Below are 26,682 nucleotides of genomic sequence, written 5' to 3' on the forward strand. Positions count from 1 at the left end.
ATTGAAGAAATAGATTCTAAACAAGCAGGAAGGGTCAGCTCTCCCCGTGATATCCCTGACAGTGGCTGATGCAAAAGACACCTCGAAGAGGAAGCAGAGGACTGAAATCTCCATCCCTCTGGACAGAAGCTGATAAGGACAAAGATCTGAGCAGCTGGCAGGGAAGACTTCAGAGAAAACAAAGGTGAGTTGCTTTTTTCAAAATTAGGAGTAAGGTGGGAGAAAGCAATTGCAATTTCTTTGCACAACCATGAAGAGGTGGGGGGGAAACAGGGTACAGAAAGATGAATCAGTAGAAAGTGAGATTCAAAGCCTAAGGTAATTTATGGTTAGCTAAGTTAGGAATATTCAATTAAAGGCTTTGAAATGCAGCGTAGGCAGCAATAAAGAGTCTGGCTTCTCTCCAAAAGTAGCTGCACTCACACCCAGAACTGGGACGGTCTCAGGAGGGGTTAGTGGAATTAATGGAATTACTAGAATCTCCTCTCCTGGTCAAAAGTTAGTGCTCCTTCCTGACATACAAAATTATTCATCATTTAGGTTACTCTTGAGGCACATTTGTAAGTGGCAATATTGAGTCTCCTTTATGTTCAATTCAATATTCTCCATTTGACATAACTTCAGGCATGATAAAAATATGTGGACTGAAAGTTAGGAGAATATCCAAATGAATCAGCAGTTTGATTTCTCCATCTTTAATCCACGTATTTTAACTTGTTGGCTTTCCAGTTTGAATGTTACAACTATTTCATTAAGGCCATAACTATCTGTGTTCCGGTTCCTGAAAGCCTATTTGGCATAACATTTGAATTAGCAGTAATGAGAAAAATACGCTCTTCCATCATCAAGTTTGTTACCTTCATGACTATCTCTCTGTAGGAAAATATGAAATGAGTTAATGTACCTGCCTATTAAAGCCAGTTCAGGAGCTGGCTGAACATAAAGGTGGCCTATTAGCTAAAGAGAAATTCAACCTAAGGCCCAAGGAAGAAATACAGATTTATCTAAAAAGCAGAGTTATTACATCTATTTCCTACAGCTAGTGATGGAAAAAGTAGATTTAAGCAAACTTAAGAGTGCTAAAAGATCATACAAAAAAGTTAGGCAATTTTGGGGTATTTGGATTTTGCATATAAGATAGGGAGGCTTATATGCATTTTTTGTTCATATAAGGCTTTTTGAGATGTGTAACTGAATTTAGATTATCTGTCATAGTAACAAAGAAAACAACAAAAACAACTAAACCAGCAGAAGATACTGAAAACATTACCTGAACAACAGAGTGAGGTTTCTATTTACTGATCAAAGTTGCAAATGGTAACAAAACTTTGGGTAAAATCTAAGGCCTTTGGATGACAATTCATTTTAGATTACTGGGGATTACTCTTTCCAGAACTATCTAGAGGAGCTGAAATTAAAGACTATATTATTGATATTAATTTCCTTTTTTCTTCTGATCATTTTACACTGCCACTCAACTACTAGCACACAGAGATACCAAACCACTATTTTATATCGTAAATAAATGTAGATTACTAAGCTTATATTGACTTTATTGATACTTGCTGTGGTAAATATTGAGAAAACCTGTTTCACCACTGAAAAATCGGTATTCCCACTGGTTGGGGAGTTAAGAATTCCCATGCTCGCAAATATTAGAGAGTATCAAAATCAGTTTAACAGAATTTAAAACATGGAGATGAGGACCAATTTTATACAGAAATCTGCTAAGGAGGGTTTATCTTTGATAAGCTAAGAAGGACTGGAATGAGCTTCTTAGAATGTTAAGTCTAGCTCCTTCTTCTGTAGGCATGAAGCCAGCTATTTGTAAACATGCCTCTTTTACAAATATAGCAATCAGTATCTTTACACAGGCTTTTTTGTTAGTGGTTAGTTTAATCTGGGTTGTGGTTGTTTTGGTTTGCTCTTCATCCAAAGTATTTCCACGGGAAACTTGTCCCAGGATGTGGTGACTCAAACATGAAGAAAAAAAAGCACTTTTCTAATTTCCAGACTTCAATTTAATCACAGTCACTTACACATTTTGTTCTTCTGCTAGCTTTTCCTTATTGCGTACCAGCAGGATATATTTATCAGCAGGAATCTTATTTTCTTCCTGACTCTCCTACACTATACAAGGCAAGGTTTTATAAATCCTGCTGTAATGTGGACTCTGCTGTCATCTGAATAGTATTTAATTGCATGTGTTCCAGTTTGAGTTCACTTTTATTTTTTCAAGCACAAAACCACAACTGAATGAATTATTCTAAATGAGATATTCAGAGCGTTACTAACTCCTTACTGCAACTGGAATAACTTTCCTGGTGCATCCTAGGACCATATTTGCTCTTCTCACATTTGTGCGATGCTGTCAGCTCATGCTTCTTGGTTGATCAGTAATGCAGAGATATGTTCTCCTCCTCACTTATTTGTAAGTAATAAGCTCATAACTTGCAGCACAATTACATGTTATTGGCTCCAAATGACCTGTCATCATAGACTACTTAGAGTGTAATCCCATTTCTATTATTAAAGTTCAAACAGCCTTTCTGAATGATATTCCTATGGTCCTCTGAGCTGCTTATCATGGGTAAACTTCCCTCCCTCTCCTCTTCTCCCTGTCCTTTGCCTCCTCTTCACAGTGATGGCATCATAAAATTTACTTAGTACTAAACTATTCTTTATGTTATCTACTGCATTTTATTATATTTTTACCCAAATATTTAAATTAAGCTATGAAAAAATGTTGGTTCCTCTCCTTTGGTAAGCAGAATTCCAAATTTAATTATTAACTCTTAATTTTCTCTCAGTATCAAATGGTCCTGGTCCTCACCAGGTAAATTGACACTCTTGTATCAAAACAGATGTTAGCTTTTTCCTGAGAGTACCTGTCCCAGTTATTGTATAAAAACAATATTGATTTAATCTCTTTCGTGACAATGCTGATGGGAGTTGGAGGCTGAATGCACTCTTTTGGACACATACAAGTTACAACGTAAATTGTCAGTATTACCAAACACTGAAGATCTTATTTCTTGTTGCAAGCATAAATTTAAGGATAATGAATAGCAATACTTTCAGCGTACCTTGAGACATGTTGTGAATCCTTGAAATAAGACAGCAGAAAGCAAACATAATCAGTACAGGACTGAAACAACACAAATACTCTGGAATATTAAAAATTGATATTTCTTAGCTGAGATAAATGAGTTCTGATATGTCCTTGTAATCTAAAGACATTCATTTTATTTCACCCAAAAGTATTCAACTAAGTCAAGCCAAGGACATATCAGCTTTACCACAGCTGCCATTCTCCCTCTCATTTAACAGTCAAGGAGTTAAAGAAAATCTGTATGGGACTGGCTGCTCCTTAACTGTACACACAAACACATACATAAATCCCTTTGAAGCATATCAGCTTTAAAAATAATCTCTTATCATCTAAAATAGCACAGGAACTATGCAAAGTATATTAAGAAAAATTATGCATCAGACTTAGCAGATACCAAATGCTAATGACTTAAGGTTCTTCATTTCAAAATAAACTTGATGCCACACACACAAAATATATTTTTTTTCTATTTTCAGAGCAAATTAACTTTCTATAGTACTGTTTTTGTTGTCACATGGCCCTACAGAGCAATGGGTTATTAGGCCTTAAAAAACTGGAATTTCCATCTTTGTTTTTCTTCCCTGTTTGACAGAAAAACTAACTGATAAACTAATTCAAAGATTTGACAAGTTGAATAAGAACAATTAACTGGCCACATACATAATTTCCCTTCAGTTCTCTGGCAATCTGTTAGATTTCTACATCTTTCTGACACTTCTAGCTTATTTGTGAACAATTCTGATCCTTAAGGAATAGTCTGGAATCAGTTCCAAGTTATTTAAATACTTGTACTTTAAAAGCATATACTGTCAAACCACATTCATCAGGCTGTACTAAGGCAACCTTTTGTTTCTGAGCATAACATTTGAGCATACACAATTGCTAATAGAGGGGGTTTCATTTCAATTGTTAATATAAGCACAGAATACACACGCTATTCATGTGGCGAAAATGTGCTGGCCCCAATATAATGTAAGTATGTTTGGGTGTGTATTTGCAGTCATGTCTTAAATTCAAGCGAGGAATTTTGCCAAAACAGACTCATTTTCCAAGCAAATGTTTGGTCAGCTGTTGAATACGTAGCCATCTTCACAGCCTTGTTTTAGCCATTATCACTGGATTGGTATCTCTTTCTACTTCAATATAATACCATGTTTCATTTCAGCAAATGAAAATCAGAAGCCACATTTGATACTACCTAAATGGTACATAGGAATTTCGAAGTGTCCTTACAATAGAGTTATGCAAAGTGCAGGAGAAAAGTTTACTTTCCCTGTTTTACTTCTTAATATTTTCATTTTGGTTTTAATAGGAACAAAACAATCAAAACGCATATATAAACATCCCTAAAATATAAACAGATGCACACACTTTCATAAACATATAATACAATACTCAGCCTGTATTCCTTAAAGGTGCGGTGATTTTAAGCCTCTTTTGTTTCCTTTGCCTCTTTCTCAGTGCTATAGTGCAAATCCTCAGTGTTTGAGCACCAGACTTCAAATGAGAGATCTATTCAAAACATGCACAGACAAAATAAGTGGTTTCCTTAGTAATGGGAACGACGTGAAGGCCTCTGAAACAGCTCCTCCTCCACTAAGTCATTATGTACATGATTCTTTCTACCCCCAACTTATTAATGTAAAGCTAAACTTACATTTAAAGAAAAATACCTAATATGCACTCAGTTTTTGGCAACCAGATTACAGAGCTGAGGGGAAACATTTCCTGCATTCCTAATTAAAAAGCTTGTTTTTTTCATCAGTAAGGATATTGTATGTTCCAGTGACCTTTTACTTAGTTTTCTAGATTTTCTAGAAATTGTGTAACTGAACTACCAAGAGCTTCACTTTGGTACCTGTTATACTCCAATAGTTTAGTGTATTTGATTCAAATTATCATTAAGTAACCATATTCTGAACACACACTGCACGTGTCTGGGCTGTTCCTTGTCACCACCAAGATAGCTTCGTAACAATTACCCATGACTGAGAATGCTATGGATGGCATGGGAAAATTACTATGGCACTTCTCTTAATCTCAGAGTAAAAGTAACTAAAAGCAAAATGAAGTTCTAGCTCTAATACTTAGCTTAGTGACTCTATTTGTACAGATTTCTAAATTGGCAATATAACTCTTGTGCAAATAGTTACAAGAAGCAATTAACCTAGAATTACTATTGTTGTCCATTTTTAATATTAAAACAGAATAAAATGTAACAAAATAGTATTGGTTTAGTTTAATCAAAAAAGATAAGAAATTCAAGTCTGAAGTTCTGCCTTTGAGAAGCACACCAAGGCTTGCCATATGCACTCCAAAAAAAAAATTTAAAAAAGTGATATTATCAGGAAAAGTGGCTAAATTAAAAAAACGGATTAGTGGGAGAATGAGGTCCCCTCTCATTGATCATGTGCTATTTGTGACACCACACAGTGTTCACAGAAAAAAAAGTAAACATGTTTCAGATTTTTAAAAATCAGTTAATTCTTCATAGAAAGGAAAACAGATGTGAGAAAAGAAACGGAGAAAGTCCTCTCCATAAGGACAAGATTTCAAGACTTTCAAGTTCAAGATTAACCTCCACCTATACGAATTAAAACAATGCACCATCAGGATGAAAATTCTAGGCCTTATATTCAAATCTGTACTGCCACCATTGCCTTCATCAACCTCAGATACAGATTATCTCAAAGAGCCACATCACATCACTATGCACATACTGGGTTTCATGAGCAACAAGCAGATCCTTATGAAACCAAGAAGAGCATCTCAGTCTTAAATGTCTACCAATGAGAAGAACCCAATAAGTTATATTCAGTTACTGTAGGTTACAAAAACTGAGATGTCACCACGAGTAAGACACCAACATACTGAGACAAAATCAGTTTTCCAATGAAATACACACACTGAGCTTGAAAAACGTTATTACGGATCCCATATTTCATCTACCTAATCCAGCTGCACATGAGCATTCTCTAGGTGCTTTTCACTACTCCATCATTCTTAAGATTCCCAGGCAGGTTGTGGTTGCTATGTGTGACTCATTTCCAGCCTTCAGCAGACTCTGGCATGCCAGAGATTCTTGCCAATTAAAATAGAGACAGGGATGAAAATTTAAAGAACTCAGATATCACCCTGAGTTGGACCCAACAGGTTTAAAACATGTTAAAACTTTTCAGACCTCAGGCCATTCCTGAGGAAAGCCGACTATACCTCTGGGACCTACAATGAGGAAAGAGACTAGAGCTCTTGCCTGGGATAGTGTCCTTTCTGCTTTGTAGAACACAGTTGCTACCTGAATAGGTGAATTTGCTGGAATATGCAAAATCCCCTTGAACACCAAGATAACCATCAGCTCATCCACCCCTGCTTTCATTTGTCCCCATCACACATGATTGAATTTGCCTGTACTATGCAACTGCTTTTACTATGTAGTCCCAGATTTTGCCTACTCATATAGCAACTACTACCCACATAGATTTAATGAAGTAGCTGGTGCTTTGCGTGGATGTGAACTTTTCCTTACGTGAAATTCTTTACAGGTTCACAGCCTAGATTTGTTTCCATCTGCTTTATCTCTATCGTATCAACAGTAACTCTGAGATCTGATACAAGAAAGTGGGTAGCAGGTTGAGTAATCTGAGTACAACACTTTCCATTATGAAGTACAACTACATTTAGAAACTTGAACTCATTGTTGGCAACAAGCCTCTCATCTTCAAAAAAAAAGACAAAGAACTAGAGTTAGAAATGTTGCTTTTGTTTTCCAGTGAAAACAATTATTCTATTTCAGAGGGATACACGTTAATAAAAGTTATTCCTTGTCTGTATGGAAACAGAGCCCTTAGGAAAACATCAATAGTTAGTTGCCATAATATCTGAAAATGTGCATGACGGTGTCAGGCTAACAACACTGCACTGAAAATGCTGGTAGAATGGTGTTACATGAAGTGATAGCACCTTTTTCTCTTTTCCAGGCAAAGCATGCAATGATAGCTGCCTATAATTAATAAGTCAATTAATAACTTAACTGATGAAGCCACAAAACAGGTTTCCTTGAATCTGAGCAATTCTGGACCTTCATTCAGAAAGAAATACCACTCCACCCCACACCTCACACACTAAGGCTATGCTTCACAGAATTGGTGAGAATTAATCTGACAAACACCAGCTCCTTTCTTTTTCACTCTAAGTGCTATGAGAAAAAAGTGCGAAAAGCCACCACTCAGCCTTCTTCCTGGTAGTTATGGTGCCTCAGAAAGCAAGACAGGGGCACATTTAGTCAGAAGTGACAAAGGTATTCAAAAAGTGTCTGTTCTTTTGCACTTGGTCATAATCTGTATGGATACACACTTAAAAAGTATTTTTTTAATTGCCAATTTCTGATATCAAGTGTGTCATCTTGGAATTTAATTCAAATACTTGTGGGCTTTTTACTTTAACTATAGAGTATTTATTTCAGTTTTTAACTATAATTCCTGCATTTGAAACACTGCTCTGTTCCCAGAGCCTAAAGATACTAGAAATGGTCACCTTTAGTTCTCTGAACCACAAAAAGCCTACAGGATATTAAAGCCCAAGGATGTTCTGCCTTTCTATGTAATGAAAAAAGGAAAAAGTTTTGAAATCCTCTTCCAATTTTGAGAAAAATGCACATACAGAACCACTGTATTTTAATAACTAAGGTTTTTATGCATCATATTAATTGTCCATTACAAACAAATAATTAGTTTATTTTCATGTGCACTCAGTAATCAGATAAAATGCATGCTAAATAATTACCTGGAGTTAGCCTACATTACTTTCATCATCTCTCTTATCAGTCTGAGAGATTTTTTTTCTATCCTGTAACCTAATAAGCTATATATATATAATTCTGGAGAAACAGATTACATTGCTATTTTAAAACCACCAAGCATCATAGTGAAATCAGCAGGAAAATAACTTAATGAACTTTAATCATCATAATTGTATTGGTTATAAAAGATATTTTTCTCCTGTAGATAGTTTGGAAAAAAATATTCCTTAGCATTAGCTAAATTAAAAAATTCAATTATTTCACTTTTTTATGAAATGGAACTTTATTATTATATAATAACATTTTAACTGATATGTAAATGTATGCCTATCAAGGAGGTACTTCAATTGCATATATAGTCCATCATAAGAACTGACTTTCTTTATGCAAGTATCCTTTAGTTGATTTAATTATTTAGCCCTCTAATTACACAGTCCATACCAATCAACCAAAATGATGCACTTCTGCAATCTTAATTTCATATGTCAAATCATTGAATATGTTTTTGCACGATTTCCATGTTAACTAGAAAGCCAGATTTTGAATGAACGACAGCAAGTACATGAGGCTAGGGACAAAACCCAAGAAAGCTTTCATGTAGGGCAATGGCTGTCCCTACCTATTCCCTTTTCACCAGATCTTCTGTTTCTACATTGGCTGAGTTAAGAGAAATAGCAGTATTCAGTTGTCTTTAACAGAACATTTTCCTGTTTTTAATTTTCCCCAAACTTTTTGAAATTTTCTTCTCTCTTACTGCACCCACCATCCCATCCTGTAGCATGGGTTTACATCTTTTGTTTGGGATGGATGTGACTAACCATACAGCTGAGAGCAGGAAGGATTTCCATTTTTCCTGTGGGGGCTAGTGTGGCAAGAAGTCTAACTTCTCTGCCTTTAGGTTATGCTTGCTTAACACATCCTGAGCGCTGTCCCATCAGACCCGGGCTGTTATGTCGTGCAGCAGGGAAGTCTCATAGGTTCACTTTGGGAAGTTTAAAATGGTTTGTATTTGCAGCTCATGGTGGTGAACATTAGGTATTATCAGAGGCTCCATGAGCCATCTTGTGGGGGCACAGGAGAGACAAGGTTTCGCCAATGAGCCCTGAGGCTACGGAAAGGTGATGTGCCATTTTTTTGGCCTGAGGTGTTCACTGTCCTGCACCCAGGCAAGGACACCTGAAAGGTAACCAAAGCCCGGCTGGCCCCAACTATTTTTGTTATACCTCTAGAATTCACAAAAAACAAATAAACAAACAAAAGGTAATGCCCATAATGAGAGAATGGGAGAAAATGGAAAGGCCACTTGGCCTTCCTACCACCCTACAGTATGTAATGTATTTGCAGTCTGTCACTTAAAGACCATTATTTCACGTACGAGACAGTCCTACTCAGTTGTATGAAAATTGAGCAGCAGACATCTTTAGTAAAATTAAAAAGTTGCTCTCTCTATGTAGTTTAAATGCTGTATTAAAAAATGTGGGCAGAAGGAAAAAAAAACTGCTTTATTACAGGCACAAGAATGTAAGTACCATTGAGTCAAACAGGACCAGCTTTGCAAAATTTGTCCTAATAAATTATTACAAGCTGAACTTCATTCAAGAAGTTAGCATTACTTTAATTCACTTTTCATAAGAAGTGATTTTATTAAGTGTAAAATCTTTTTCTTTTTTTCAGAAGAAAACCAAAACTAATGCAGTCCACAATCTCAGACTCAAAGTGAATTGAAATTATAATATATAGTGTTCATAACATAATAACCATTTTATAATAGCATTCTGGAGCTATTGCTGTTGCAAAAAGTACATTAATTTACATTGTTTGCTAATCTTCAGAAACTTTTCATGCTATTATTAGACAAGACCATGAGCCTTTCTTTAAACAAAGCAGGAGTGTGAAATGAGAACCACATCTCACTTCAATCCACTAGAGGGTGGCCTGTCTCAGTCCAGGCTATGGTACAGAATTCATGCAAGATACCCACCAGCTTCTGCATTTTGACCTGTTGATAACCAACTCTTTGTATTTCACTATTGTTTATCTTCTATTACAAAGTAATTTCCTTTATATAACACAGTACGTATGATTAAAAAAATAAAAAAAAAAAAAAAAACAACAAACCCTTTTCCTAACATCTCATTTATTGCTTTGTGTGTCTGTGAGAAGGGATTATATATTTCAGTGTATACTTCCCTCAAATTGGAAAAAAAAATTGTGAGTTATTTTACAATTTTTAAAACCTTCATACTTTGTATGCCCTTTGTTCACAGATAGAGAATAAACAGGAAAAAAATCTTCATCAAAAAGATTATGGTACAAAGGGAGACGGGTGAAAGGAAGAAGGAAGGAAGGGAAGGAAAAATCTTTGCTGCCTATCGTTCATAAAATTAGATGGTCATAAAAGAGAGAGTCAAGTAGACAGAGACTGAAAGAAACTGACGTTATTTCACCAACGCCTTTCTCAGTTTATTCTGAATTTTTATTACTCAGAAAGATGTTTTACTGCTCTTACTTTCCACTGATAAACACATGCAATAAAATTTAATATTTTATACAATTTGGAAAAGGAGGAGTATGAAAAATACTTTTTTAAACTGATAAAAAAATCAGCCAAACTGAGGGGGAGGAGGAGCATTTTTTCTGAATGGTTTCAACATGCGGTATCCTCTGAACTACAGCAGCATTTGCAGAACTTCAGTGATCTCTAATCAGTTGTTCTGAACACAGATAACATCCTTATATAGCTTGAAAAATAAATAAATAAATTATATATGTATATCTATATATATATTGAATAGGGGATTTAAACCTCCGGAGCTGTTCTGTACAAACACAAGGCATGCCCTGTAACTCCCACAAATGGGAAGAGAGCTCTGGAAGCGTGCAAAGGCTGGTTTGGTGTATCCGCACCCGAAGCAGCCGTGTCACGTAACAGACAGCTTCCCACGCCAACCAGGCTGGCGCAGCCGCGCGCGCTCCGCGGCATCTGGGCACGCCGGAGCATCGGCTGCTCTCCGGGGAGGGGAAGGGGCTCAGTTATTAATGACTGCCGAGCAGGCAGCACCATGTCAGTGTGACAAGTGAGCGGGTGAACGATGCAGCACTAACCACCATGGAAACAAGGAGAAATAAGAAGAGCTAGTGAGCATCTCTCTCTCCGCCCCCCCCCCCGCTTTCTCTCTCCACTGGATTGCGAGCCTCAGCCAGGCAGCAACAGCGCCTGGCAAATGTAAGGGATCTCAGCTGGCAGCGCAGAGAGTCGCTCATGTTGTAGGATATCAATAGATACATCTCTGTATTATATACCATTAGACACATGCACACACACATATACATGTATGCACATCCACTCACACTCTGGCTTTAATACAAGTATGTGGCTACCTGAACTAAGGAATCACAATCACTGAGATGCAAGAACTCCTCCAGCTCTGAAACTACTCTTATTATAAGGTAAGTTCCTCTTTATTTTCAATTTTTTCCTGACTTTTATCTTAACATGTAAACTCTTTCCCCTTTCTTCTTTTCCTAGATTTATTTTATTAGCTTATTGTCATATTTTACTTTCTGAATGGAAATACTAATGCAATCTGCTTTTTGTGCCAGAGATAATGTAAATATGCTAGCAAGAGTATCAGATTTGTGCATTTGTTAGCTCGAAAGAACATCAAAAGGTAAAAAATTATAAAGGGAAAATGTTTCCCCTGATGTTTCAGATGCAAAATCAAATTACACAGTTGCTCTGTGTTTTGAAGCCAAGAAAATAAGATACAGGACAGCCTCCTTTCTTCTCTCCAGTGCATGGATTAGGGGAAATGCTGTTTATGTTAGGACCTAAAAACCACTCAGCAGTGAGGCTGAATGAGCATATCACAAACAGTTATTGGATTTCTGCCAGGCTACATCTTAAGGATTGTGGCAAATGACTTTGCTTAAAAACATCCCCTTTCCAGTCAGAAGGGACAGTGTGAGTGCCTGATTACTGATGCAGCTGGAACGGACGCGTTAGGTAAAAAGGATCGCATTAAGCAGAAGAGTTCTAATCTTCTTTGGTAATTAACGAGATCACAGCAGGGTGCCTCTAAAGTATATTTTCATGTAAGGAGACTGTTCATATCCATCACTATAAAAGCTTCACCTGTTTTAGTCTAGGAAGGCTCAGAACTGTTGGTCTTTGCTTTCAATGTCTTTGTTTTCACATGTCTAGTTGGAGTTTTTGTCCAGCAAAAAGAGAAGAACCCAACATGGGGGGATGGAGGGGGCAGTAAATCCAGGGGGCTAGGAAAAAAAAGACAGTAATTTTCTATTTAACCAACCTAATCAACATGAAATTCCATGCTAGCACTACTGTTGTCTAACGTGTTTGTGTTTATGCTTGTGTATGGCATTTCCTTCATGCAGCATAAGAGCACCTCAGTACCCCTTCAGATCATTGAAAACACATTCAGTAAAGTCCATCAGCATGGATCTGTGATTCATGCATCAGTGAGAGCCAGAGAGAGATTTTACTTTACACCATGTAAAAAACAGGTTAGCTATCTAATGCATGCTCCAAAGTGAAAAAATACAACCTGCATCTTCCTGAATTTTTTTTTGTTTGCTTTTCAGAGTACTATTCCTGTATTAAAAATAGCTCAGTATTTAAATTATTTCTCCTACCCCTTTTTCTCCACCCACCATTTCACTCCTGTACACCATGGAGAACATCATAAAGAATCTGTTCTTTTGCAGCAATGCAATTTTTTGCTTGTAATTTTAGAGTTTCACAATCTTTGTTTCTCAAAACACAGTAACAACCATCAACAGATAGCCAATGGCTGTAAGCCTGCCCCCTTTCCATAAATGTCAGGGAATATGTATAGTAAGAAGTCAATTAATTCAAGTGACCTTTGTAAATGGTGACAATAAAGCAGCTCTAACAATATGCCACAGCATTCAATATTCCCTCTGGAAAATGAATGAGCTTAAAAAGAGGTTTCCTTTTCAGAGTACAAAATGAAAGGTATTGAAGCATTAGCTCCTGCTATTGGCAAGCTTGCTTCCTCTCTTTCTGACTGTCTATGAAATCTGTTTAAAGCAAGCTGGCTTATTTTATTCCGTGAACAACATTCTCTGGTTCAATTAATTAAATATCCTCATTTCACCCATATCGCATGTACATTTTAGTTGATAAAACAATAATTTCAAGCTACTTGTCTGGATTTTTACAGAATGTGCTACACAATAAGGAGAGAAAACCTGATTCTGATGTCCTCATGCTATATGCAAAGGACTACTCAGATGAAACTTTTTCTGTATACCATGGTACATGCTCAGCTTTTCTGAATCTTTATCCTTACTAATTTTTTATGTAAAAATTAAGTAAATATTAGTAACTTTGCACTAATTCATATTGGGTTTTGCCACGTATATTCTAACGTGCTACTTTAAAATATTATACAGATATGAAAAAGAGTTTCAGAAAAATGTGGTCATTCCAATCATACATGTATAGAGACAACATTCTGTAGATGCATCGTGTGAGTGCACAACATAGACATTCTTAACCAGCAAAGCAGTCAAAATCTATGGTGACTGTATTTTGGTTAATACGCCCTCAAAGCTCCTGCAATAATGTTGTAGTGTCAGACAATGACTGGCTGATGTTGTTATGGCAACCCCAAAGTACCGCCTTTCTGGGTGGTAGATCTCAGCATGACATGACAGCATGGCTGTTTGGAGTACCCAGAAGTAGGTGAGTATTTCTCTTTTGCACCATTAGGCCAGATCAACTAGGCAACGTTGATACCTGTAACGCAGATTAAAAAGATCATGTATTATCTTCGTTAACTGATAAGAATGAGCAGCTTATGAAAACAGCCATGTCCTGCAAATCACATGTGATCACTTGTCCCTTGACGCTGGAGAACAAAATTAAGAGTTTGTAAGTGACAGCAAACCATTTAGTAGTGTTGGAGCCACTTCCTTTGACTCTTGCCCCTAATCTATATGAATAATGATTCTATAAGCAAATCAAAAGCTCTGCTGCTTGGTGACAACCACTCTAACTTTAAATGGCCAGTGTTCAATAGCCAAATTTTAGAGCATCTAAATCAATAGAAGAAGATAAGCTGTAGAAAACAGAGTTTTTCAAGACAAGTTCTATATTACTTCTAAAACAAAATCACCACAAAGAAACAATGTTTTTAGTAAGTTATGGTTCATCAACATTTTACTTAATTCACATCTCTTTCCTTCAGATAGTACCATTAAAAGCTGAAGGAAAAGAAAACTCTTGAGAGACACATTTTCAGAAACTATCTTAGTAAATCCTTCCACTTCGAATTCCACAAACTCTACTTAATATCAACTCGCAAAAACTGACAATGAAAAACTAATTTCACACATGGCACTCAAGGAACCATTTTTAGAAGACCAAAACATGGACAACTTCCAAAAAACATATTTTTTTTTAAAAACAGAATAAGTCTTCAAGTCCTCATACTACTTCAAAAAGAATATTAATTCTCCCTCTAACAATACAACAAGTAATTAAAATTCTTTACTTAAGGGAAAATGCCAGTAGAATTTGAGAACAGTAGTGACAGATGTCATTAGAAAGGTCATTAAACACATTAGTATTAAGAGAAAAAGCAATACTTCTCATTACAACTGTAAAGTAAGTGTAAAAAAAGAATTACTGTGCCTTTTATTTATTCAGCTGACCAGTCCAGAAGCTGTTGAATGCCATTATTGTGAAACAATGTTGTTCATAAAGAACATTACTTAATACCCTTGTTTCCAAAAACTTTATTTAAACTAACAGTATGATCTTCAGTGTTACACACAGAATCTATAAATTATGTCATCAAAGTTTCCACAACAAATTTATATCCTCAGTTGACCTGAACTAATAAAGTTTTACTTGCACAGCACATGAAGCTATACTCATCTGTGCAAGAGAAATATCCAATATGGATGTTAATCAGATTATTTCACTTTGGGTTCTTTGTGGAGTAGCTGACTGTGCCACCTGGTAACAAATAGCATTTTCATGGGGGTGAAATACATACTACTTTCACAATTTTGCTTGATCCAATTACCCTCTCCTGAAAGAACTTCCTATTCTTTATACATGGAAGATGGTGCTATATAATAAAACAGCCATAATAAAAAGAATAGCAAATAAAAAGATAGTCAATGTGTGCACATTTTCTTCTCTCACTATTAAAAGATATGTTCTAGTCATATGAGCCAAAGGAAATATTATCTGATAAATTTATCAAGCTCGTTTACTTCTATTTTATGATTTCTTAGCTTGAATTTACAAATTTATTGGAAGAACAAACTACAGATAAGCTCTCACCATTAGCATTCCCAAACCTCCTTACTGGGTTTCTGCAAAGCACGAACAAATGCAAAGAAGATAAAATGAAGGGAAAGTTTCATTTCATGTACACAAATTTATACAGTCTATACTTTAAACAACTGCCCTTCATTTAGGAATGCTTCTTCTTCACAAAATATTTATCTCAATAAAACTCACTCTCTTTCAGCTTGCCTATTTGCTGTAACTGCTTGGCCACAAGCTGTAACGCTCTAATTCAAAGGAAACAAGAAAGAAGATCTCTGTATTCCCATTATTTCTATTCAGTTGCTGTATTTCTGGAATTCATTACAACATCTGCCCCAAATTTAATGGTAGCTTAACTCTACTGACCTCTGAATTAGAGCAGAAAAGAATTTTTGCCTCTTTTCTGATCTCAACTCCCACAATCTCAGTCAAACCAGGAAATGCTTTTTGACAACATTGGCACAAAAGAAATCATTTAGCAGCTCCCGTTCCTGAATAAGCATCTGTTCTTAGAGGTAAACACTGCAAAGCTGAAGAAAATGCTACAGGGAATATTTTTTTAAAAATAGATCTAGCGATTATTAGCGTTACCCTAAGAGTCTTTTACTAGAGGGTTCTTGTCACGCAAATAACACCTCCTCTGCCAGGGAATACTTTAAAGTCTCTAAATTATTTGGTATAAGAAAGGTAACCATCATAAGTTTAGCTGTATGAAAAATTCCCTGGACATCCAACTACCAGTATATTTAAAAAAAAAAAAAAAGGATTGTTTATACAATTTTCTGCCAAGGGATCAGGCAATTTCAGAAATTGCCTGTTGAATAAATTAACAGAACACAAAATAGAGCAACGTTGCGCACTGAGACATTATTAAAATCACCATAGAATAGCCATCACACCAGAGGAGAGAAGATGACTCTCCTAACAGCCTTTACAAAGGGGGTGTGATGGTGAGATATTACAAGGGCTCTTCTAGTGTGGTCTTGAGAGGTCAGAGGACACCACGGCTGACAAACCACTTGGGTAGCTTTGTCATCATGATCATGGTGCTAAAACAAAAAGTCATCCTCATTCGAGACAGCACAAGAAATATATCCCTGACTCTGGAGGCACATAAGTGCAAATGTTTAACCAGTTCCCTGAATAAGGATAAACACAAATGTTTCCTACTTCTGCTTTACAATAGTGGCACATCTTTGCTGAAAACAGAGATATATACATGTCAACTATTTGTATCATATTTATGTGATTTATTCTGTGCCTAAAGTCCTAATAAAATTGCTCATCTTGACAGGAATAACTTTATGTGGAAACAGAGACTTTTCTCAAAGATGAGAAGTGTCACGTAGCTGTAAATCTAAGGACTAGAGACATTTGTTTCTTCACCCCACGCTCATTCCTGCTGCCAAGTTCTCTCAAGTCCCTGAACCTCCTCTCTCCTCTGGAAAGCAGCGAGCTAATTCACAGTGTTTCTATCCAAACGCAGAATTACCTGCTGAGTTCCCACACCAGCTGGCTCCACGTTGCAGGCCACAGGAGCAGCAGTGTGGCAGGAGAGCCTGGCCCAGACAAGGCTGAACCTCACAGAAGAACCTCTTCCCTGTGCAACAACAGCTCCAAACCAGCTGCACAATACAAAACCGCTCTTTATCATGTGCCTCATGCAGAAATCAGGCAGTGAGTTAAAAATTACTCTTTCCTTTCCACTGCAAAGGTGTGTTTCAGAAAAAATACAATTAATTTATAAAGCACAAGATTTTCTCTTATCAAATTATAAACAAATTATCATCCTTTCAGTATGAAAAAGAAAAATACAGTCAAGTTATACTTCATTACTACTGTGGCTTGAGGGACATGATCTGCACAACTCCCACTTAATACCAGTTTATAACAAAACAGTTACTTAGGTCATCCTCTAAGTATAACACTACAAGTTTATCCTAGATATATTTAATGTACGACACCTTGTGAATATATATTTCTTTTTACACAAGATGCACCATGTTAACTTTCAAAAAAGACAGCTGAGACCGTACAGCAGCTATTTCATGACACTCCCAGAATACAATAATTTCAATACTTACTTCATTTTATTTGTTTGGCAATTTTGTTGCTGGTAAGCCCAAACACAAGGCTAAAACTCCACAGCACTCAAGAGAAAGTGAATGATTAATGACCATTATGCCAGTTTATAGAGGTATCCTTATGAGGTGAGAGAAGACAAAATGAGGTAATTGCAAATATAATGATCTGTAAAACCAGAAATGTTTGTCTGAATAGCAGTTTCGCCCAGCACATATAATTCTGGTAACATATTCTTCTGAGTAATGCTCTCATACAGATTACTCAGCCATCAATATTATGTCAAACAAACACATTTTCGGTCATTTCATTTTTATTGTGCAATAAGAGACAAAAGGGATATTCAGCATATTACTCTAGGATTAGACTCACGGCTCCAAACTTCAAAAACAAATAAGGAAAAGTACTCTGCCCTCCAAGAACAGCAGCAGAGCTGATGACCTTGATCTTTCCTGGGCAAAAAGACCAGCACAGCAATAGTCCTACATTTTTCACTTCCATGGACTCAAGAATAATTATGTGCATATTTTGACACACATTATACAAACCCTCTACACACTCTGATAGGAAGCAATCCCCTTAGATATTAGTGCATGCAGTAATTTTAATATGATGAATTTAACCTTTATATTTCAGAGGTACTATATGTAATACAGTATATTTTCATACCTAAACTTGCTATCGAGAACCCATTGTTCAGATCAAGTCCTAGAATACTTGGACCATATTCCCACCACGGCTCTATTTCAACAGCAGTCAGGAGAGCCACTACACATTGGTGTTCACACTGGTACAGATGCTTCCATGACTTTAAAGAACAATAAAAAACAAATACCAGTTTCCATTCTGTAACATTCACTTTATAACACACATTCTGTTACAGCTAATTATAAGGGAAAAAAATGCATGTAAAAGGTGCAAAAGTTATATTAAAACAACTTTAAGATATAAATTAAGGAAAACCTGATTAACTCACACAAAATCTATAATTTTGCCTCATTAATCACAGATACTAAAGCATAAATTGCTCTCACTTGTACCTCTGAAGCTGGTATTATTGGTGATTTCCGATGTGGTCAAATACCTCAGTAAAACCAGGCTGGATCACAACCATTGTGAAATCACTGTCTTTTTATTCCTTCTTGATTTCTTGCTAATTGCATTTGCTTCCACTTTCCTATTAACACTGTTTTAACAGAGTTCTGTGTAAAAGTAATTATAAGAGAACTATCAGCTAAAAACAAACAAGCAAAACTACTACCATTAAAATTTCCATAATAGATAGAACAATCCAGAAACCTTTCACAGATGTCCCTTAGAATTGCCATCTTTGAGTGTAATTTTACTTCCATTTGTGGTAAATGGCAAATTTCTCACTGATGTCAACAGATGCAGAAGGGATTTGTAAATGCTTTTTTATTTGCTTTTCAGTGTTTTCACCATTTTTCTATCTAGAAATACCAAATTCTTCATGTTGCTTCATTTCCACTTATATTGCAAAGTAAAAGATAAAAATAACTCCTTGAGAACTTTCCTGCTTGTTTAGACTAATCTAGAATAATCCTAATTATTAGACATGTTATGGTACAGCCTCTTTGTATGAAACATCTGGATGGAGATCCAAACCATTCTGAAACACAAGATTTCCAGTAAAAGGAAATCTACCAAGCCAGTTACAGAAAAAAAAAAAAAACAACTTGAAATTACAGTCCATATTGCCCAGAAATGTCGGTTAGGTAGTTTTTCAAGTACTACACACTGAGACACTAGAAACAAACCTAGTTTTCAACTTCTGGTCAAATGAATTTTAATTAAGCAGAATTATACCAAACATTTAGCAAGTACTGTGCATTCTAGTTTGTTTTCATGAGGAAACAGTAATATTTAGAAACAATGAAGAGCATATCATCAGTCTGGAGGGGAAGCAAACTTCTTCAATATTTAATACGCACCTTACTTTGAAATATAACTCAATACATTAACATGACGTTTCAAAATGGAAACACATGGTTCTCATTGTAACTTTTTCCTCATATTTATATTTGACTTGTCTGTAGTAAACATTTTTCCATGAAGGACATCAATGTTTACATTGTCATTTCATCACCTGTGAGTAAATTGATTTTTTAAAAGTTGCCACAATTAACTTACTTAGGAAAAAAATAAAAACACCAAAAAAACACCCCAACAAACACAAAACAACACAACAAATAAACACCAGAATTATTTAATTTACATGTTTTGACCTGTGCTCTCAAGTTATTTTGTCACTGATGCTGAGGAGAGAATATAGTATTTTCTACTATTTTTTTTACAAAATATATTTGAAAGAAGCAGGCAAACTTTAAAGTCCACACTAAAGGACACTAAAGGTCATTTTCAGTGTTAATTACAGCAGTGCTAGATTCTTTGTTGCTCAAATTTAATGACTGAAGTTATAGTACTTATTCCTATATGTCTTTCTATTATTTGATACAATTTATAACTTTTATACCCATTACTGATCCTGTTCATAATTACATTTAGAAGCTGCTCTAGAAAGGATGGTATTATTTATGTAGTTCACCAAATAAAAATGTGTGATTTCATTGGAAAAGTATTGATTCAAAGAGAACAGAACACATTCTCTTGTAACTATGTATTTGTCTTTAGGGTTTTGAAAGTGGAAGCCAGAGAAAAGTTTTTCAATTTATATTTAGGTACTTACATAAAAGAACTTAATTCTAATAAAGTTTACATTTTAAAGCTGATGATTGCCAGTGCCTTCAGAGCCTTCTCAATGCAATCTAGTAGCCTTTTTTAGGTATTTAAATACTGCCTTCAGTAGGTATAATTCAACAATAAACTATAACAAGTAGAGAAGTAAAATTGCTGAAATGTTAAATTACTCATCCATTGTCCAAACTGTCAAATATATTTAGGGTCTTGGGTCACATCAGTTGAAGTGAAGTATATAAATTGATACACTTGGAGTTGGTGTACTTGGAGTTATGCCAAAACAAGTCCTGGAATCCTGTTCCAAACTGAAATACCTTTTGCTCATTTAAGGGTTTGAAAACCCACAAATTTTCTGGTTTTCAAGTGTTATTCTTCATCACTGCTCTGACAAAGTTCACAGAGAGCATCAACAAATACTTCCATTTACCTGAAGAGAGTGTGGATTAAGTCTTTGTAGTCTTTGTTTTAAATTTGTTTTATGTATCAATGTTTCAAAAAATGTCTCGTGTTGGTATGTCATTATATAAGCCTTAGCAACAGCAAAAAGACATAGAAAACCTTACCAAAAATGAAGACAAATTGATAAAAGGTTTATATAAACACACGGCATACGCACCTGACACAAACATGGCAGGGAAACAATAATAGTTATGTTGAGATTGTACACTATCTATCTACAACTCCTCAATGGTAAGCATATAAAAGCTGTGGTATAAATCCACTATACTGCTATTTAATCTCTCATGTAGATGCTAGCAAAACTTTAAAAAGTCTCAGTAAATTTTGTGGACATCATCTACTCCACCATTAATTGAAATGTAGACATTTTAATAGAAGTGATAAAGAGTAATCAATACTCATGGCTGGGAAAAATTTTCCATATCATAAAAAATAAATTTGCATTAGTATTGCTTAAAAATAAATTTTGCTTGGCATGTCACAGTATTAAATCCACATGGACCAAAATCAACCACAATCTATGTGAAATGGGATGGTCAAAGGGCAAGATTAATAAATCCTGCATAGCAGCTAGTAAGAAACTCCAGTTTGATTTTACCTTCCATAAACTGGTCTGACATAACAGCTGACTTTGCTTCGAGCAGGAGGCTGGACTAGAGACTTCCTGCGGTCCCTTCCTACTTGCCTATCCCATGATGCTATGATCCTCTCAACAGAGGGGCTCACTCCTTTACCAATATTTTCTTAGGTGACGATCTACACCACCACTGTCCTCATCAGAGCCTGCTTAGATGTCTTAGTATGATTGCATCAGATGAGAGCAGTTAAGATGGTACTGGAGGTGAAAGGTACTGTCCAGTCTGTCTTGCTGCATGTTTTGAGTTTAGTCTCTGAGCCAGCGGTGTGGAGTTGAAAATTTTGAGCAGGCAGACAGTCTGACAGCTATAAAGGAAATAAGCTACCAGCTATAAAGGAAATAAAATTTAATTTAGTCATGAGGCAGTGCTTGTTTTGCTGTTACCCAACAAGAAAAGGGGAATTTGACCACAAACCAACAAGATACTAAAAATTGTTTAAAAATTGTTAAAAATTGTTTAAATGCTCTCCAATCTCATCTAAATTTTTAAAATAATGCACTATATTTATTCTGATAACAGAAAACAACTATTTTCTAGTAGGAGAGGAGAACAAATCCCTGAAATATTACCACCTTAATTTGTAATCTGTGCATTTCTGCTCAACCATGTGTTCAGTGCATTCCTCAGATCTGGGCCTGACTGTACTATAGTTTCATATACAGTCTTGAAAATACAGCATTAGCAATCATGAACTAGAATTAGCATAATTAACACTTCATATTAAGCTCTAAACTTTGGCTTTTGCTTTCTAGAGTGGCATTTTACTTCATATAGTGAATATACTGAAATGGTTTCAATCTTTTTTACATGATAAAAACCTGCAACGAGTTTCAGGAGGAGTGATTCTGCTGAGAAATCTTGCCAGTTTGGAGCTATTATTTGTGCTGAGTTTATCATAGTTATCTCCAGTAGTAAGATTCATCCAGTAATTACTTCTACCAGAGTAATTTAAGAAACATGAACTGGTCAATTAGAGTCGCCAAAAATTTAGCGTACCCTTATACAGATGATTAAATGAACACCATTTTAGTCCTAATCTTTGAAAAAAGACAGCAATGTGCAAAGAATTACAAACTAGAACCATGCTATAATATTATACTACACATAACTTCATTGAAGCCGTGGAGTGTAAATCAAGGCAGAAATAATCTGCAGCACTAAATTTGGGTGTTCGCTCTAATATTATCAGTGGATAACACAAAACAACCATTTCAGTTCTAAGTTCTGAAAGTGTATAAAATCAATGTCATTAGATTTACTTAGTACAAAGTTTAGAGGGCAGGTTGGAAAGACCTTGCAGTATTTTTCTTATATTAGAAACCATCTTGTGCAGACAGTTTGCACTCCTGTTCTTCAACATGAGTAAAAGCTATAATTTGATAATGTTTTTGAAAGAAAAATGTTTCTGAAAAAATAAATTATAATACCAATTATTGATATGAGGAATATATCAACTCTCTAGATCAATATTCCAACACAAGCATACTCCAAACTCAAAAGTATAAAGTAGAAAGAAGTTTTAGAAGTACCAAGCACTCCACCAAAATAATACCAACATAGTATTAGAGACTATTTCTTATCAATGATCTTCACATTTGCCTGACAAAGTCTGCTTGTTGCCATCCACTGGGGTCAAGTATTTGAATGTAATTCGAATCAAAATGTTCATGATACCTTATAAAACTATTTCCTCTTATAACAAGGATGCATTGTCATTATGCAAAAACTTGCAAAATTCATTACCAAACATTTTCCAAAACAAGCACAAAAAACTTTGCCTTAATAAGAAATCCTCTTCAGGCCTTAAATTGGATGCTTGTGTGAAAAATGAAATTTCATCTTTCTAAATGCTGTCTGGCTTTTCACTCAAATACTCATGTTCAAGATAGATGCTTAATGGAATTTGACCAATTACAGGAAGTCATATTTAAGAGCAAAGGACAACTTTTAAAATTCAATTTATTTCTGCTTACATTACCTGATAACCAGCCCCAGCGAACACGATCAGCACTTTACAGAAACTACAGGTATATGTTATTGACAGCAAATATAGATAGTTGGCCAGGGCAAAAAACAGTTTAAACTTAGTAGCCAAATGCTTAAATGACTTCCTGAGCCACACAAAATACAAGTGTATGGAAGATTCAAGGTAAAAGCTGAAGCAGCCCTAATTCGTTGTTATGCAAATACTACAGAGGAAAGCCATAAAGAACAAATTGAGATTATGAGACAGTATATGATGCTGCTTTCTGCACTACCAATTTACATGTGTTTTATTCTTGGACTTTTTCTGCAAAATGTAAAAAATGGTTGCCCTAGCAACTGCCACATGTTACTCAGTTTATTTCTGAGATACAGCACAGCTTATAAAAGAATAATATTGTGCCATTTTATCAGGATCTCTCAAGACCACAGAGAATTGGGAACTAAGTGTCACAACATGTACACATATTTTCTCAAAGTTTTAAGAAAGCATATTAAAAAGGGAGTAGTTGTATATATTTTGCATGCAACTTTTAGCAACATCATATTCATAGCTTTATGTGTAAATTAAAAACAAAGAGTTGTATGAAGAAAAATGTATACTCTGTCCAACCCGGCAGTTGGTTCCTGCATTCTTCTTGTTACAGTTCCAGCAGACTTCTATACTAAACAAGGAAAACTTTCAAAACTTCTTTAATGATGTAGGAGATATCATCCTCCAAAGCATAATCATAAGGCAGATCTCCAGTTCCCGTCAACGGTTAAGTTTTAGTTCAAAGTAAGAATTAAAGCTTTTCACAGTTAATCATTAATTATCTACCCTGCCTCCCCAAACTGAACTGAACTCTTTGTTTTGTGCCTGAGCCCTACATAATTTACAAGGTGTCTTACAATAGTAGTACAAAACAACCAGCATGCTAAAAAGGGAGCCAACTGAAGGTATCACTTAATGAACACACTTCAAGGAAACTTGGACACTCTTTTCACATCTAGAAAGAGGCTTCTGTTCACCTGCAATCCACAGCCCAGGTCCTAGATACGGACATTTTTCTGAGCAGTCAGCACAGGAATCAAGCCAGGACTTAAAATTGATAGTTTATAGGTCAAGCTGGGAATCTTAAGCTTTTTTTCTCATCTCCCAGTGCATTTTTTCTGTTTCCTACACGGAAATGATTTTGGATAGAATAGAGGAAAAGACTTGTTAAATCCTGACTCCTCATTCCAAATACATGATTGTGCCCATTCAGATAACAAAAATATTTCTAAATTTGTACTTGAAACAGAATAATCAAAAATTAAAAAGTCTTTGGATTTAACTAAGCATTTGTATGTTTGAATATTCTTCCCACTAGCTGTTTTCACAAGTTCTAACCAGTAAATGCAGCTCTGCCTATTTTACTTGTCTCTGCTGATTTCTTTTATATCATCACATAACTTAGGAAAGAATAAAAAAGCTGAGGAACAGCTCAACAGAAGAAAACAAGCCCAGACATATCTTTTTCTGCAGTCATCAGGGATCAGGATTTTGTAAAACTTAGAAAGAACGGCATTTGGTTAAAACTGCAAATGATGGTATTAGACTGACAAGAAACAGCACTTGTAGGAGTCCTGAACAGGTTAGAAGTGTTGAACAGGTCAAGTAGCACAGGAACCTCTTGGATTGGGAGGGTAAACCAATGTAAGCTAATTCTATATTTAGGCTTTGTGGAGAATTCAAGCTAAAAGTGCCTCAGACTTTAATGGAGTCTGTGAATTGGACTAAGAATAATATATTCATTTCATATGTACTGCATATATGTATGTATGTTGGGCCGTCCAAATGATAAAAGAACATGCTTCCCTTTGGAAGCACATATCCTTCAAATATTCTTACATGTATATGAAAATAAACATCATAAATTCAGGTTCTGCTAGTCCAGAACACACACAAATAAATTATTAGATTATTACTATTTAAATTAATTTACCTTTAATAATACATAAAATAAATTATTCTTTTGATGCTTAGTTTAATCAAACTACAGAAACAGAATAGCACGGAACATATAAACAGACTTTTTTTGCATTCCCTTAGGGCACAATATAGAGTAATCAATTGTAAATTAATTGGGGAAAATTCATTTTGCATAGCATAGAAAAGCAAAACATTAATTCAGAATCATTTGCTTAATGCCATTTCTAATATGTTATGCATGTATTCAGCCTAGTTCTTTATAGTGAGATGCAAAACAATTACCAAGGATGTAAATACCAATAAACCATAATCTATATCTCTATTAAACAAGTAAAACTAGAGTCAAAATACTAGATAATCTTTAATTTCTACCAAGGAATATTCAGAGTAGTTATTTGAGTGTATTGAATCCTACATCAATTAATGAGAATTTATGACATTTTATTACATTGAGGCACACTTGGTACAGATATGGAAAGCCACTTGACAGCACTGGGATTGCATGTTGTGCTATCTATCTATATGTAAGCATTCAAGTCAGTGCTAGTGCTCCATATGTTACTTAATTTAGTTCTTACATAAACTCGATCCCTGCTCTACACTTCCAACAGAAACCAATACTAGTTTTTAATGGTATAAATACATATGTCTAGAAATTGTTCTCTTCATTCTTAAACAAAATCCTACTTGTAGTTTGTCTTGTATCACTATAAAGGGAGAAACATATGAAATATATGAGACAGAGAAAGAATTATTTAAAAAGCCACTTTATGATTCAAGTCCTCAAACACGTCTTCAGAGGAAAGCACAAGCACATAAAGTAATAAAAGAAAAATCTGTGTAAAAATAACAAGCATTTTGCATGTTAGTGGCCTCTAGAAAAGTAATTTTAATTGGTGACTTACTGAATATGAGAATCAATAGATGCCATTCTTGTTCTGATTAAATGTCAAGGCCATAGACGTGTAGTTTCAAAGTGAATGAGCAATAATTCGGCGTGTATAATGAACCTTCCAGATGATTTATCTGTGCAATACTTTTCCTGTCAATGAAACTTCACAATCTGGTGTCTTAAACTGTATCTTCTTTATTATTATATGTTTTGGTTTAATAAAATTTAATTTTTATATTTAACAATAAAAGCAAACTTATGCAAACCTAACCTGATCGTGACTAGATCTCTGTCAGTAGGCAGAGAAGAAGAAGCAGTCTTATTGCTCATATGGAAAAGAGTGGCTTGTGATGACTTCTGCTTTTCATATCAGAAATGAGATTTGAGAACCCCACATTGAAGTTCCTGTCCTCAAATCCACCATTTCCATGGCCAGAGGCATTGTAGGTTAGTGTCGTTATCTTAGAAAGATAGGTTTTATGTGACTCTGTACAAGTCTAAGCTCCAGAGGCACTCTAGGTCCATGTGGTTATCTCAAAAAAGGAAGCTCATCACCACACTATTCTATAATCTATGCCTAACCAGGCACGATTGAGCCCTTAGGAATTAATAGACTTTTCTAACTGGCACCAAAAGCATTTCTCAGCAGAAAGAACAAACAAACAAACACACAAACAAACAAAACCCCACAGTGCCCTGGACTATTCTGTTCAAGT

General features: G+C 35.4%; 2 protein-coding genes across 15 annotated transcripts in view; one reads left to right on the forward strand and one right to left on the reverse strand.

The window, feature by feature from the left end:
* The window catches only part of IMMP2L (inner mitochondrial membrane peptidase subunit 2), a 461,654-nt gene that overhangs the window by 226,805 nt on the left and 208,167 nt on the right, over window positions 1-26,682 (reverse strand). Inside the window, exon 4 of one of the 13 annotated variants that reach the window (XR_010469560.1) lies at window positions 4,513-4,624. The exons of the other annotated variants lie outside the window; for them this stretch is intronic. The gene's annotated coding sequence lies outside the window, so the exon portion shown is untranslated. The remainder of the gene's footprint in view (window positions 1-4,512; window positions 4,625-26,682) is intronic. 13 annotated transcript variants of the gene reach the window in all.
* The window catches only part of LRRN3 (leucine rich repeat neuronal 3), a 33,416-nt gene continuing 17,416 nt past the window's right edge, over window positions 10,683-26,682 (forward strand). For both annotated transcript variants that reach the window (XM_065048708.1, XM_005502960.4), the window contains exon 1: window positions 10,683-11,360. The gene's annotated coding sequence lies outside the window, so the exon portion shown is untranslated. The remainder of the gene's footprint in view (window positions 11,361-26,682) is intronic.

Source organism: Columba livia, chromosome 1 (assembly GCF_036013475.1).
Source record: "Columba livia isolate bColLiv1 breed racing homer chromosome 1, bColLiv1.pat.W.v2, whole genome shotgun sequence".
Lineage (NCBI taxonomy): Eukaryota > Metazoa > Chordata > Aves > Columbiformes > Columbidae > Columba > Columba livia.